The 17,318-nt window shown below is 35.0% G+C and overlaps 1 long non-coding RNA gene across 1 annotated transcript in view; it reads left to right on the top strand.

The window, feature by feature from the left end:
• Positions 1-9,463: 9,463 nt before the first annotated feature.
• LOC122810085 overlaps positions 9,464-17,318 on the top strand; it is a 132,226-nt gene continuing 124,371 nt past the window's right edge. The window contains exon 1 of the long non-coding RNA XR_006366053.1: positions 9,464-9,567. This is a non-coding gene — a long non-coding RNA (uncharacterized LOC122810085). The remainder of the gene's footprint in view (positions 9,568-17,318) is intronic.

Raw genomic sequence — 17,318 nt, 5'->3', positions numbered from 1 at the left:
TTTGTTAGTATGCAACCATTGTAATATATACAGCAGCTGGTGACTATAGTGACACTAATGAATATTTTTTAGACCAAGTCCCTTTGAGATGGTCAGAATGCCTTCAGAACAAAACCAAGAACTTTGTTCCTTATGGGAGACAGAAACAACAATGGACAGGTTCCAACTATCAAGGCAGGATAGACAATTATTACAGAAACCAATAAATGTGTAGGTTCCTGTGGATTATTTGGCGGATGAAGTCTTGTTGGGAATTGTGCTTTAATAAACATCTGTTTCACTTGGAATTTGATGAGGTGATAACTTTTCTATTTTTTATTTTGGATATTATATCACATTGTGTGATTTTTTTTTGTGGTTCATGAACCTGTTATCAGTTTGCCATCTATTCCCTATGGCAATATTACTAGCTTATTATTTTTTAATGTAACAGTGAAAAAGCTCTCAAGCCAAGGAACCAATGCTGCTTTAACGTTCTTTATTTAAGACAAAACGTTTTCGCCCCTGCTATGCAGTAAGCTTCATCAGAAACATACAAAAAAAATGCAACACATTTTTATATATAGTGCAGGCATGATGTCATTTCCTTCCAAACCAATATATTCAATAAAACAAGGGGTATGTCCTTCTAAAACCAAAATAAAACCATCCTTAGCAAATAAAAAACTATTGCAAACTAATGGCAATAAGTATTAGATTAAAAATACATATTATATGTATTAAATAGAATTATGTACCAAATACTTATAAACAAATTAATTAATGTTATAGTATAAATAAATGTACATTTAGAGAATATGCTCGTAAAAGAACTATCTCTGATAGCTTTTATATCTGAGTACTGAGGAGATGTTACAAGCCTCATTTAGACCAGGGTAAGAGTAGGCGTCAACCCCAATTTGCCACTCTAATTCCCTGGTCTCTAAGTAAAGTGACAAGGGGCCACCCCTAGGGCCACTTTTAACATGCTCAATGCCCATAAATTCAAACCTATGCCCAATGTTGTGGACAATGTGTTTGGATAAAGCATTGTCCATTTTTTTGTTCTTTATTGCATAGAGATGTTGATAGATCCGATCACTAAATTTACGATCAGTTTTCCCTATGTAAAAGCACGGGCAACAAACACAGAAAGCAGCATAAACAATTGACTTCGTATTACAATTGATCTTAGAATGTATGTTATATTTCTTATTCCTTATTGTAAACGAATTACCAGTTCTCAAGTGTTTACATCTATTGCAAGAGCCACAAGGGCAGTTACCTACTTGTCTAGATAGTGCTGTAAGCAAACTAGGTCTTTGCAATAATTCCTTTAGGTTTTTCCCTCTTCTATAAACAATAGAGGGAGATGGACCTAATTTCTTAAGTAATACTGAACTGTTGTAAATGAAATACCAGTTCTTTTTAATGATGGCACGAATGGGACCAACCTCTCTACAAAAAGTAATCACAAGGCTAGTACAAAAGTCAATTGGTGGTTGTACCAAAGAGGCACTAGCGATACTGGGATCAAGCATTTCTAAATTGCTCACATTGGTCGTGTCACATGTCATTGTTAACTCTGGGATGTTAGGAACTAACAAAGGTTTGTAAAAGCCGAGTGATCTTTTCATAGTTACCTCATCAGTAAGCTCATCAATTAAAATGTGCGGATAGCCCCTGTTGATAAACAAATCTTTCAAAAAAGCACACTCAGTTATAAATAATTCTACAGTGCTACACATTCGTGCAGCCCTGACCAACTGGCCTTTGACGATGGATCTTTTCTGTTTTGGGGGGTGGTTACTAGAGTAATGGAGAAAGCTATTACAGTAGGTAGACTTCCTGTAGATGCAAGATGAATAACAGTTGTTATGAACATCCTTCACAAGTTTGACATCCAAGTAATCGATGTCAGTAAGAGAGAATTTGGAAGTAAATTTCAAAAAAGTAGAAGAGTCATTCATCAGTTTTAAAAGGTTAACTGCATCACTTTCATTACCATCAAACAGTATGAACACATCGTCCAAAAAGCGGGTATAGTATTTAACCTTATCCTTAAGCTGGGGGTTCACTCTAAAAAATTCATTTTCCCAATAAGCAACCACCATGTTAGCTACACTGCCACCACAGGGTGAGCCCATTGCAATTCCCTGTTTCTGCAGGTAGTACTGGTTGTCGAAAAGGAAAAAGTTGGAAGAAAGGATGATATCAAGTAGTTGTGTAACTATAGAGATTTCTTCCTTAGTGGCACCAAGACTAACCAACATGAGGTCGACCCATTCAACTGCTTCCAGATGTGGAATCGACGTGTATAAATCAACTACGTCGATGGTGATGAAGTTGAAGGAAGTGTCAAACCCAATGTTGTTGATAGATTCTAAAAATGACCAAGAGTCCTTACAGATGGCAGGGATACCCTTAAGATATTTCCTAAGGATCCCATCAATGACCCTTGCTGATGGATGAGTGACAGAACATCTACCATCAACCAAAGCCCGTAATGGTGGGTCCACCAGGTCCTTATGTAATTTGGGGATGCCAAACATCACGGGAACTTTTGGGGAGGAGATGTTGATAAAATTAAAGGTGTCAATGTCAATCAAACCATCAATAAATAGGTCCCTAAGGTAACCACTAATTTTTCTATATGCACCCGACATCTCATTAAGTGAAGATCGTTCATAAGCAGGTGAATCTAAGACAAGGTGCATTCTCCTATTGTAATCACAAATATCAAAAACAACCAAACCCCCACCTTTGTCAGGTTTCATAACCCTGACAGGTAGTTGGCTTAAAAGGTCGAGTGCGGATTTTTGATCATGAGAGATATTACTTTGATAGCCAAAAACATGTATGTTATCAAAGAGATGTCTGAGGTCCAATTCACACACATTTTCAAAGATGCTTAAAATGGGGTGAAGAGGTGGGTTGAAAGTACTAAGTAATTTAAACAGAGGGCGTTCACTATGTGCGTCATTTTCAAAAAGAAGTTTTAAGTTCAATTTACGCACATAGCATTTGAGGTCGATCAACATTTTAGCCAAAATAGGCTTCTGGTCAGGTACAAAAGTAATACCCCTTGACAATAGTTCGACCAAGTCTTGGTCGATACAAACGCTAGAAAAATTATAAACCTTGAAGTCCCCTTTTCTATTTAAAAGGATGACTGGTTTAGAAGAATTGTCAAGGGAAACATCATCAAGAAAATTAAATGGAATTAATTGTTGTACTTCGAGCGTTGCTGGGGTTTCTTGTTCCGGACCCCTAAAAAAGGGCCCTGTTGGAGTTTGTTGTTGGAATTGTTATTATATCTCTGGTTGTTGGCTTTTATCTGGTTACTTCTCCTTAATCCCTCATTCGGGGGGCAAGAGTCACTGTTGCTTTGTTGGTGGTAATCATCACTACTAGATGTAGAAGGCATATCATTTTGCCCGGTACTATCATCATTAAGGTTAGTGTTATTGGTAGTATTCCTAGTGATGTTAGGGTAAGCTATGCCCTGTTGGTAGGCTTTCCTGTCCCTCGCAAGTTTCTTGGATTTATTGTGCTTTAATTTAACAATAAGAGCATCTATGCTTGAAAAAATACGCTGATAGTCGTATTTATAACGAAGAAAATTGGTATCCAACCTAATTGTCTTATCGAGTTCCTCAGTTTCAATCAAAAGATGTGTTATATGATTGTTATAGTGCTTTATCATCAGATTAAGCAGCTCAGCACCTTGTCGATTGAACAATGAGGTCAAATCATCCAAGAAATTCGGGTCTGTAAGGAGAGAAGTGGGAGAGAAAGAACTCCTTAGCCCCTTAGGTATTGTTTTCTCTGCCAAACATTGCTGGAAGTAGGCCACTTCCAGCTGCAATTTCTTTATCTTTAACATGTTGTTGTCCAGAATTTTTAATTTTTCAGTAATATTATCAAAACTGTAGAATTATTTATAACTGAGTGTGCTTTTTTGAAAGATTTGTTTATCAACAGGGGCTATCCGCACATTTTAATTGATGAGCTTACTGATGAGGTAACTATGAAAAGATCACTCGGCTTTTACAAACCTTTGTTAGTTCCTAACATCCCAGAGTTAACAATGACATGTGACACGACCAATGTGAGCAATTTAGAAATGCTTGATCCCAGTATCGCTAGCGCCTCTTTGGTACAACCACCAATTGACTTTTGTACTAGCCTTGTGATTACTTTTTGTAGAGAGGTTGGCCCCATTCGTGCCATCATTAAAAAGAACTGGTATTTCATTTACAACAGTTCAGTATTACTTAAGAAATTAGGTCCATCTCCCTCTATTGTTTATAGAAGAGGGAAAAACCTAAAGGAATTATTGCAAAGACCTAGTTTGCTTACAGCACTATCTAGACAAGTAGGTAACTGCCCTTGTGGCTCTTGCAATAGATGTAAACACTTGAGAACTGGTAATTCGTTTACAATAAGGAATAAGAAATATAACATACATTCTAAGATCAATTGTAATACGAAGTCAATTGTTTATGCTGCTTTCTGTGTTTGTTGCCCGTGCTTTTACATAAGGAAAACTGATCGTAAATTTAGTGATCGGATCTATCAACATCTCTATGCAATAAAGAACAAAAAAATGGACAATGCTTTATCCAAACACATTGTCCACAACATTGGGCATAGGTTTGAATTTATGGGCATTGAGCATGTTAAAAGTGGCCCTAGGGGTGGCCCCTTGTCACTTTACTTAGAGACCAGGGAATTAGAGTGGCAAATTGGGGTTGACGCCTACTCTTACCCTGGTCTAAATGAGGCTTGTAACATCTCCTCAGTACTCAGATATAAAAGCTATCAGAGATAGTTCTTTTACGAGCATATTCTCTAAATGTACATTTATTTATACTATAACATTAATTAATTTGTTTATAAGTATTTGGTACATAATTCTATTTAATACATATAATATGTATTTTTAATCTAATACTTATTGCCATTAGTTTGCAATAGTTTTTTATTTGCTAAGGATGGTTTTATTTTGGTTTTAGAAGGACATACCCCTTGTTTTATTGAATATATTGGTTTGGAAGGAAATGACATCATGCCTGCACTATATATAAAAATGTGTTGCATTTTTTTTGTATGTTTCTGATGAAGCTTACTGCATAGCAGGGGCGAAAACGTTTTGTCTTAAATAAAGAACGTTAAAGCAGCATTGGTTCCTTGGCTTGAGAGCTTTTTCACTGTTTGTTTCTTGGTTCCTACTTATTTTTTAATGTAACATAGGAAATTTATTCCTCAAGGGCAGCAGGCACTTTAATTGTAGATGAAACAATGAAATATAAAGTTGTTTGCTAGCAGCAACTTCTTCAGTAGTTACAGATCTCTTTAATGTGGAATTATTTAGATGGCATTTTTGGTTCTGCAGAGATTGTGCATATTTACTGATATTTACTAATGGATTGTAGAAGTTTGAGTAGACTTTTATGATGGAAATGTTCTGAATTGGGCAGTTTTCTCATTATTCATTCATGCATATTGTTTTATTGCTTACTGAAAAAATGTTCAAAACAATACATTCAAAACGTGCTCTAACAAGTGTGCTGTATTATACAAGGAATATAGTTTAATACAGTCAGGAAGGTATATCAAAGAATACATATATGTTTCATGTGCAAGGGGCCTATGATTTGAAAACAGCCCAAAGGTAATCTTTATCCACCACTGGCCAGATGCATTTTCTTTGAATGTGGGTTTCAATGCTGTTTCAATGAATGTGAGTTTCAAGGGCAGAGAAGTTTTAATACTAAGTCTATTTTCATTGTGAGACTGTATTGCTTTATTTAGCAGATGTATATTAGTGTTTGTGCTATAAAATATAAAATAAAAGGTTTAAGTGAAATCCAAATAATCATTGTAGAAGTAAAGCAGTATATGCACATTATAGTGTTTATGGTAAATGGGACAACATAACCAAGTAATGGGATGTTGGAATGGCTACAGGAGGACTATGGGGCCATATTTTGGTTGTCTGTTCTTCATTTTGTGTTTTAAAGTTGGTATCCCACAATTCCATCAGAGTGGGTGGGGTTACACAATTATCTATGCAATTTTTATGTTAATCAGCATACAGAGTTGTACCTATTTTTCATGGCTTTTGCCCAAATTTTTGATGTTTTCAGGTTGAGAGCTATGTGATTGACTGATATGTGCCTAGAGCTCACCTGGTAACAAAACATGACATTGTAATAAATGTAGAGTGTTATACAAGACTACAGTGACACTTGAGCACACATGCATGAGATTCATGCATGACAGAGATAGTAGGTGATCTGTGCATTAATACATAGAATGCAGGTGTAGTCAATTAAACCCTAGTGGGTGGGAATATGTGTGATGTGTACAGACCATATCAGAGTGCTGCTGTTTTGACTAACTGACCTATATGCAGTTGCAGATGGTATATTTGCAGTCTACAGCTATTATACTTTCATGTTTGCCTGCAGCAGCTTACCTAAGAGCAGGAATGCATATAGCTGAAAAGCAATGGTTAACACAAGACAATCCTGAAATACGCAAAATACCTTGGGTGTTCCTATTATTGGCTCAGTTCTTAGTGCAGAACAAATATCATTATGCATTATATCTTGTAGTACAGCTCCACTTCTACAGTTTAGCAAAACACTCTTTAATAGCAAACCTTCAGTCACTTAGTGGTATTATTCCTGTTTTTACTTCACAGCAGATGTAATACTCAATTTCATGACCAACAGCCTAAAATACACACATATTGCACAACACAGCTTTATTAGAGGAGCCTTCATTCAGTGATTGTTATATGTCTACAGCATTTTATGATGAACAGTTCAATAATGCAGGTGTTGCAATACAGCTATAATTCCACAATTAATGCAGTAGAAACTTTATTTCCTTAACATTAGTAATGCAGTAGTAACTTTATTTCCTTAACATTAGTAATGCAGTAGAACTTTATTTCCTTAGCATTATTAATGCAGTAGAACTTTATTTCCTTAACATTAGTAATGCAGTAGAAACTTTATTTCCTTAACATTATTAATGCAGCAGAAACTTTATTTCCTTAACATTATTAATGCAGTAGAACTTTATTTCTTTAACATTATTAATGCAGTAGAAACTTTATTTCCTTAACATTAGTAATGCAGTAGAAATTTATTTCCTTAACATTATTAATGCAGTAGAACTTTATTTCCTTAACATTAGTAATGCAGTAGAAACTTTATTTTCTTAACATTATTAATGCAGTAGAAACGTTATTTCCTTAACATTATTAATGCAGTAGAAACTTTATTTCCTTAACATTATCAGGTTTCATGCTTTCATCTTTATTGAACTCTACCTGGCATTACTCACTTATATCAGGCCAGGGCTATGATCACATTCATTGCAGTACAATCAAGCATGAATATACCTACTGGCAGTTACTAATTTACTCTTTCTTGTTTATATGACTATAGATTGCAAGATACATCTGTACTCACCACATCCACAGCACAACCTGGCCAGGCACCCTGCATGGGCCTCCAGGTTGCGAGCTCTCTCCTCTGCAGCTGTGGGGAGAGAAACACACCATTATGCATACGTGTCTTTCACACATTCATAGTAGAATTTGGTAAAACAATGATAACAATACTTACAAACTGGTGGGACAGTCCTGTCTCAGCATCTTGGACCCAGGTGGCCAAGAGCTCCCCCTTACGACACTTTAGGTCATTATAATGATGATGCACCTGATCACCTGTGTGGGGGATACCAGTTGCACTGCTGAGATCACGTGACAGCTGGTCCTAGGCCTCCAATTTGTATTCCAACCCCTGGTACTGGCCCTGCAGCAGCCAGACATCATGGCATTTTACAAGGAGTCCAAACATGACCCTGGACTCCAGAATGCCCTACCTCTGTGCCCAGAAGCACGCACCCTCTCCAACTCCTGCCATAGTCTCTGCCAAGATCAAACTCTAACAGGTTATGGCTGTATTCCCACCTGTTGCACTTAGATAAGCCTGTTTTCCCACCCTTTACTGCCATTGGGCCATTTTTAAAAATGTGGCGCTTCACTTAGCACTTCACAAACCCGCTGAGCTCAACTAAGCAGTGCTTAAACTGGCAATGCTTAGCAATGCTTAGTGGTGTGCAAACCAGCTTAGCTGAGCTACCGAATGCTTAAACGGGCATAGCAATGAGCAAATCAGCTAAGCACTGCTAAAACAGTCCTTGTTTAAGCAGTGCTTGGCAAGGCTTAGCTGTGCTTAGTGGAGCTTTGCTAAGTGCAGCAAAGCAGGATTTAATAATACATTTTATAATTGTGTAATTGCAAACTACAATGCTTAATAACATGTCTGTGGATACATACATTATTCCATAAAGGGTTTACACATACTTCTTATAATTGTGCACTTGTAATGTAAATGCTTCATACCCTGTCTGTGTATTCATACAAACTTCAATCAAGGTTTAATAGTACTTCTCATAAATGTATATTTGCAAACTAAATCTAATAACCTGTCTGTGTATTTAAAAAAATTAATCAAGATTTAAAAGATGTCTCATACTGTGTATTTACAAAATAACTTGTCATTCTAACCATTTGGCTAAATGGCCATGTGAAATGCCCTTATACTTTTATGTATATCTCTCCACTACGTTTAAGCACCACTAAGTACCAAGGTGCACCATGCAAACCCGCTAAGCTATGCTTAAACTTGACCTTTCCTAAATATTAAATGTATCTGGTTTCTATTTTTAGATGTCCATTGCTGCACTCTGCAGAGTGCCACACAAATACACACACAAAAAAACCCACTTAAAATAAATTAACTTTTTTATTACATATACAATCATTCATATCTTATCTGGCACTTTGACAGTACAGGGGGGTGTGTTATTCATCTCTGTATATAGTAACACACTCCCTACTCTGATTCACTAACTGTGTTACACTGATCTCCCTCAGTAATGTGCATTCATTACTATGTGAGGCGTGCTGCTGAGGGGGATCTGCATACATGGCCATGGTACCTTCTGTGTAGGCCTTCCACTATTCCTACATGGATTTTATTAAATCCCCAGGTTAGTTTATGTATTGTAAATATGTGAACTATTTTTCCTAAAGTATTTTCTTCATTAGAAAATTCCATTCCAGCTTCCACTGTCTAACCACTGCATATCATCTTTGCACAATTGAAAGGTCGATCAGAGTTGCACTAAAGTAATCAATAGGCTTTCATCAAATACAAAAATGTGATATCTGATGATGTTTCTTTCTGGCATCCTCAGTGTCAGAAAAGGTCTTAAACTACTTAATGATTACAAATATTATCCTGGCCATTTCCTAATACTTGCCTTTATTCCTAATTTGTTTAGCCTAAAAATGCACATTGAAAGAAACACTGTTTCTGTTGTTTGTGCTTTCACCTTTTTTTTCTAATTATATTATATCCTGTCACTATTTTTTTATGCTCTTTTTAAGGTCTTGCCATAAACTAGTGAAACATACTTTCCCTTTGAAAAATGTGAAACAAATGATGCCAATGAAAATCAGAATGTTACAACTATGTCTCATCTTGTTCCTGCAACTCAGTAAGTATGTTTGATGAACTATTGGATGTTACTCCATTACATTTTTAGCAGTAACTATTAATTTTACTTAAATGATGGAAACATTGTACCCAGTAATACCATGTACATGCAGTGTCTGAAAGTATGCTTCTTTCACATTTCTTGGCATGTGTATCTATAGCTATATCTATATCTATATCTTTATCTATCTATCTATCTATATATATATATATATATATATATATATATATATATATATATATATATATGGGTCTACTGCTTTTGGTCGAATTACATTTGATCGAAAATGATTTCAGGCAGCCCACTTCACTGAAAATGCATTTCACTGAAAACCCATTTAGTCGAATCCCATTTGGTCGAAAATGGTATATAGCCCCTGCCCCACTGCAGTGTGACCCTGGAGTGAGAATATAAAGTTGGGGGTGTGGGGGCACAGCCCCCCACATTGGGGGGTGTGAGGCCGTAGCCCCCCACATAATTGCAGTGTATTCACTATTATATACTTGCGTATCCATTAAAAATAAATTGAAACATATAATGTCAGTAAAAACTAGTTGCAAAATGTGGGGAGCTATGCCCCCCACCCCCTCTAACTGTATATTCTCACTCCAGGGTCGCACTGCAGTGGGGCAGGAGCTATATTCCATTTTCGACCAAATGTGATTTGACCATATGAGCTTTCAATCAAATGAGATTTCAGTGAAGTGGGCTGCCTGAAATCATTTTTGACCAAATGTAATTCGACCATATATATATATATATATATATATATATATATATATATATATATATGTTTGTTTGTGTCTTTTGGCTTTTCCCCGTTAGGGGTTGCCACAGCGGAACTCCGGTCCGCTAATGATTGGCAGTAGAGTTTTACGTGCTGGCTTGCCGGGCCTAACGCACAACCTTCAGTGAAGGAATGCCCATTTACACATGTTGCCACACAGAAGATGCTCTAACTGAGAATCGAACAGGCAACGTCTAACTGTGAGGCGACAATGCTACCACAGCATCACCACCGCATCCATATATATATATATATATATATATATATATATATATATATATATATATATATATAAAATGTATTATATGTAATGTATTAATTTTTAAGACATAACCTTTCCAAAATGGAGCTGGGAATGAATAACAGTCTACTTAAAGCTGTCAGATTAATATATTTTCTATTTTGTGCAATATTTTTTCATTTTTATATAAAACATTTTTATATGATAGCATATTGCTTACACTTTTTTTTACTTTGATCAGACTGTATTTTTTCAATCTATGACAGTTACATTATTTTTAAAACTGCATCTCGTCTAGTATACAATTTATTCAGTGTTATTTATAATTTATCACTGCATGCCAAACTGACTTCTTAGAGCTGTAAGAGGATCATTGTATTACATTTCACTTCTTAATAATATATGATTCATCAGATGTAATACTTCATTAATGATAAACTTATCATGAATTATTATTGGATGTAGTATACAATTGCCACCTGTCCCTCTTTGAGCAGGACAGTCCCTATTTGGGCAGTAGTGTCTTGCAGAAAAAACTAAAAAGTTTCAAATGTCCTGTGATTTTAGGACAGAAATATTCTTAAGTTTTTAAATAGTTGCATAAAACAATTATTTTGTATCTGAAACACCTAAATGTTATATGAAATAGCATAAGCAGCTGAAATGTTATAAGAATAAGCTTTTATGTCAGCAAAGATGTGAAGTTCTGCTCTTTTCAACAGCTATCGATATGGGTTGTCCTGCAAAATCTCACATTTTTACAAAAAAAGTCTTACTATGGCCATTTGAAAAGTTTGCAACCCTAACATAGTATAATACGATAAGGCCTAATATGAGGTGCTTCTTTTAAAATGTTAAGTTACTTACATTAATCCCCAAAAGAACTCCTATGACTGTTTCATTAATTAATTACAGTTTACACGTGTATAACCTTAACAAAAAACAAAAATCTCTTATTACTGTTTTAAAATTATATTTGGTAACAGTGTATGTTTATAAGTATAAACTACATTTTGTAAACAACTTTTTACTAATATCAATATGCTGGAGCTTTAGTCTCTGGACCTGTGCTGAAAAGGGGTATGCCAGTCATCCGAGTCAAACTTTCCCAGTAATCAAATGCAAAATAAAACAAAATAAAGAAATTAATAATTAAATAATTAAACAAAGTAACACACATATATATATATATATATATATATATATATACACACACACACACACACACACACACACACACACACACACACACACACACACATATATATATATATATTTTTTTTATATATATGTGTATATATAGGTCTAGATACAGATAGATAGAAATCAGCATACAAATCATATGAGTGGGTGGCATTTGAACTCAAACAGCAGCCAAATAATATTATTTTATTATTTTATTTCCAGTTTGTTGACCAGGAAAGTCCACTGGGCCTAGTGTGTCCATTTTCAGTTGAGGCCCGGGGAGAAAAGCTCCAACAAGCAAAATACTACTGCTGCACCACTTATAATACGAAACAATAAAATAAATAAATTATATCTAACTCTAAATAAACATTCTACAATATGCAGAAGGCATTTCAACTCTTTCAAATAAAGTATTACAATAATTCTGTATTTTAACTTCTTATTATGATGTAGCCCAATTTATTCTGAAGAGTAAATGTTTGTTACCACAGAATAGCATCCTTACAATTCTCCATTGATAAAGATCATTTAGGCCAACTTTGATCATTAGAAATTGTCTGTTTAGCTAGTACTGCAGTAGCATTAATAATATTAACTTAAGTTTTATATACAATAGTAGTTAAACTCAGAAATTCATAAAAAGGAGGTGTGATAGATTCTTCCAGTTTTTAGCTATTTTATATGCAGCTGCTAAGAGATACCAACGATTTACAAGATCTTTACTAATTCAAGACAAATTTGGAGCATTAAATAAAACCAAATGTAAAACAAACTGAAATTTATCTGAATGCACTGCTTGAGCAGATTATTGAAATATTGCCTAAAATTCTGGCAACACACTACATTAATAAAGCATGTACTGGCAATCATCTCTATTTTCCATATTACAGCTACAACAATAGTTATTGTCCTTGAATATTTTTCCCAGTTCTGTAGGAAATGATAAATGTTCTATGTATACATTTCATATGTTATTTTTCAAACTAAAGATGATATTGTTTGTTAACTGAACCTAGTACTACAGCCTTATTTGTGCCACAAAAATTTAAATAATTATTCTGATTTATATAATTCCACTAAGAATTTGGTATAAATAATTCAGGAGATAATAACATTGTATGTAATTGGGATGAAAACTGAATTATTGATTCATTCAGAAGTGTAGCTTTTATGCAATTTAACAACATTGAATAGGTTTTTACTTTTGTGTCAGCCATATTTTGTATCTTTGTAGATATAAATTCTCTAATGCCTTGAACCAACAGTCAATTTTCAGAATATACTCCATCCTTATGAACAATATTATATGCTGCTACAGTTTTGATTCCTTTTGGACAAGTAAGTAAACTATTGAGCCTTAGACCCAACATTTTTGCTATATTAGCACCTTTAATAAATCCTGGTCTAAACAAGATTGGAGATAAAAAGAAAATCAATTTAAGATGTGGAGAAGACATCTTCCCAGATAAAGATGATACATATGTATGCTTTAGGGAGCAGGTCAAGTAAATTGCTAATCTATCACGTCAAAAAAATGCAGACGTTGTAAGGACTATTATGTAAATCTTTTTAAAGGACATCTTCTAAAAGGGCATCAACCTTCTAGTCAAACCTACAGAGATAATATGCTTAAGGATTTATGATTAACATTATATAAGCAGTAATTTACAGTCAAAACTGAGACTGGTGTTTCTCTTTTTATAAATACCCCCAAATCAGTCTCATATTCACTTGAATCAGAACTCCACTCTTAATAGCTCCTTTAAGAAAGAAATTGCTAGAGGTATTTTAAAGTGGAAGAAGGGCAATCTCTGAGGCTTACTGTTTGCTTTATAAAAGGGTAATCTCTGAGGCTTACTAAATTTATTTATTTTATTTATTTGACATTTGATAACCAGGTTAGTCTGACTGGGCTAATAGCCCCTTTTCAGTGGAGGCCTGAGGAGAAAAGCTCCAAAACAATAACAATAACCTAAATAGTCATATAGCAGAAATAAGCTAAGAAATTATAAAACTACAATGCTTCCAAGAGCATGATAAAACAACATGCTAAAGGGTCAGTAAATTGATTATTACAGAGTACAGGTCTTTGTACAAAAGTAAGCATAGTAAACAACATAATTAAGTACAGATCTATGTACAATATTAAGCAGAGATATGTACAATAAGAAGCAGAAATACAGAAAAAGTTTTGTCAGGTATTACAAGACAAAACAGACAACTTAACTATAAACGTTAAGATCATATCATAAATTACAAGGCAAAATCCAATTTCCAGTGTGGAATAAGAACTACTGACTATTAGTAGACTTTTTGAAGCAGAGGCAGAAAGAGGATGCAGAAAACAGTTGTCGCAGTAGTAATTAGAGGAGGGGAGGTGGATTTTATAGGCTCATTGCGTGAGCATGTCCAAGATACACAGAGAGTATCCTTTAGAGTAGTTTTAAAAGAGTTTGGGTATGAGACCTTTCTAACACTTACTAGATGTTTATTCCAAGCAGTTGCCACTGAGAAGCTGTAGAAGAGTTTACCAATATTTTTATTGGGCTTATACACTTGTAGAAGATGTTGTTTGGTACTACAGAGATCCTGGTACTGTGGAGTTGCTTTATAAAGAGCTACTCCTTGCTTTCACAGAGTTACTGAACTACATTCAAATGTTTGATGATTCAGTTAATTAATTTGTTTCCTAAACATAAGAACAAATCTGTTGTGACTAACTAAACCACTTTTTTTCATTGATACTGAAGCAATAATCATTGCAAAGACTTTTTTTCTAAGAGATTCATCCCTTATTTATAGTTATATTTTTCTCCCAGCATTATTTATCAACTGCCTTTCAAGTGCTGAGCTGTTTACACCCATAAAACATAAGATAATGCTGACTGATTTTTTTTTAAAAAGCCTACATTTCTTTTTAATTTAGAGAAGCTATGGCAGTGTTTGATATTTTTTCCCTTCTTATGTCTGTAAGTTTACCCCTTTATGGATGTTTCTGTATTTTACAGTCCTTCTCTTGAAATAAGGCCATTCAGCAAGGTTGATCTATTTTTTTTTTTATTTCTTACTAGCCACTGAACTATCTTGTTCATCAATAAACATGCTCCCTGCATAAAAAGGTTGATTAAGTTTACTCACGATACTTGGGGGCTGCTAATTGCCAATGATTACTTAATTTAACGAAAGAACATTTTTGTGTTGTCTTAAAGCTTTTTGAATTGTTTCACAGTTATTCAAATCTTGAAGTTCATGTTTCCAACACCCTGATTTTCCCAGAAACCCTTCTGCTACAACACTCATAGCTACCAACTCCATTCACATAGAGGGATAAATGCTAATGACTCAGGTGACCCAAGTTTGATTACCAGCTCAGATACCTAGTAGACCTGGTGCAGGGAGAAAATGTGAAGGGTTTGAGCCTGCTTTTCTCTGCTAGGGGAAATGGCCAATATGCATAACTGAAGTATACAAGTATAGTGATTTTCCTGGTGGAAACCAAAGAAATGTGTACAGTATGCTCATTTTATGAAGCAGTGTAGATTTCAGGCTTATATCACTTGTGAAAATAATAGTCTTGGGTTATGCCCACTGCATACCCTCCTGAAAGAAAGCTAATTGGATATACACAGAGACTACCAATCCAACATGAATAGTTACCATGACATAATTAGCATTAACACTCATTATCCTGGTTGAGATGTTCCTAATTTTGGTCACTGGCAGACATGACACTTTCACAAGCTCCATACAAATCCCATTGAGGTACATGTCTGATTTTACTCATAATGGAATCACCAACTACTAAAATATTTTGAGGGTTTCTAGTTTACAGTATTATCTTTTTTAATGTCTGATTTATTAGATGTTTAACTCCAGGTATTTTATTGTTTTATTTATTAATTAATTTAATCATACATATAATTTAATTTAATTAATTTATTAATATATTTTTTATTGTTATAGGCTGTCTCCATTGCAGGGCCAGCCACCCAGTGGTGTAAACCCTTGCTCTAGATAATTGTCACTCTTAAAGTCACACCTTGACCCCATGAGCAAAAATAGGAAAAAGGGGTTGTGGATGGATGGATGGATAAGCTGTCGCCACTGCCACTGCATGTTGATCTTGTAAGTTTCAGTTACTGTCTTCATGGGAAGGTTTGCTTAATATGTTCACAGGTCTGGTTTTGCCAAACTCTAGGCAATTTTGGGGTGAGGTTTTCTCTCTGTGTTTTATGAACAACTGTGTATGTAGTGATACAGGTGTGTGTGTGTGTGTGTGTGTGTGTGTGTGTGTGTGTGTGTGTGTGTGTGTGTGTGTGTGTGTGTGCGCGCGTGTGTGCGTGAGCATGTGTGTGTTTCCACAGAGAGATAGCTGTTGGGAGCTAAGCCTAAATATTCATGGATATACTCACAGCGGTCACAGGTTTATAAGGTGTATAAGGTATAACTCCATGGTTTTGTTCTGGGACCTCTCCTGTTTGGCATCTACTTTTTTGAAGTAAAAGCCAATACCAAAGGGCTCTGGTTGACTAAGTTTGCAGATGACTGCACATTAGGAACAATCAGTGAATCCCCAAATGACTTACCAAACTTGCAGGAAGGTTTGTCCCAAATAAATAACTGGTGCCAAAATCATGGACTGAAACTAAATGCCAAACAATGCATTACTGTATCCTTTGGAACGTCATCTAAACCACACTGACAATACACCCCAAGATGCTTGGGATTTGGAAACTTATGTGGGTAGTGACCTAACCTTTGATCAAATGTGTCAAGTGTTGTAAGAAAGTCATTCTATATGGCACAGCTTATAAAAAGGATTGTATCTAGATTTATGGATGTCATTGTCCCTTTCTACTCAGCTCTCATTATGTCAGCCATTTAATATTATGCCCCCTTTGGCATGTATTTGAAATAAACATATGCAGCAACCAGAATGTCCTCAGAGATACCTTACTAAAAGGATAAAACAATTATATGCCCTACAAAAAAATGTGAATAGCAGGATAATAAATCCTGATAAAGGGGACATCCTCAGAATAATGGAAGAAAGTTTATAGGATGAAACTTATGAGAGAGTATCTTTAAATTACCTGAATACATACAGCTTACAAGAATATCTGGGGAATATGGAAGATCTGCTTATTGATGGACAGGTATCCATTGATGATTATAGCTATTGAAGTGTAAATAAACCAATTACACCGACCAACTTTGGGGTACCTAAACTACATTAAAATATCCATCATCCACCTTTCCAACTTAGTCAACACAAGAGATTCAATCACGCTCCCCATTGCAAGGTACTTGGACACTAAATTGAAAACATTTTTTCAACAGGAACTCCATATTTGTCATAATTCATGGGATTTTTTTATGACAAAATTGGTCAAATTCCACAGAATGAATCTTCAACTTTCATCACCATTGACATTAAGGATTTGTACTCTTCAATTCCACATCACTTAGGTATAGAATGATTTTGTGAATGTTTATTGGATAATAAGGTGGAGCAGAATATCAACCTATATGAGA

This window comes from Protopterus annectens, chromosome 8.part1 (assembly GCF_019279795.1).
Source record: "Protopterus annectens isolate FY-2018-M chromosome 8.part1, PAN1.0, whole genome shotgun sequence".
Taxonomy (NCBI): Eukaryota; Metazoa; Chordata; order Ceratodontiformes; family Protopteridae; genus Protopterus; species Protopterus annectens.
Note: the sequence above shows the minus strand (reverse complement) of the source record. Positions and strands in the feature narration are given on the sequence as shown.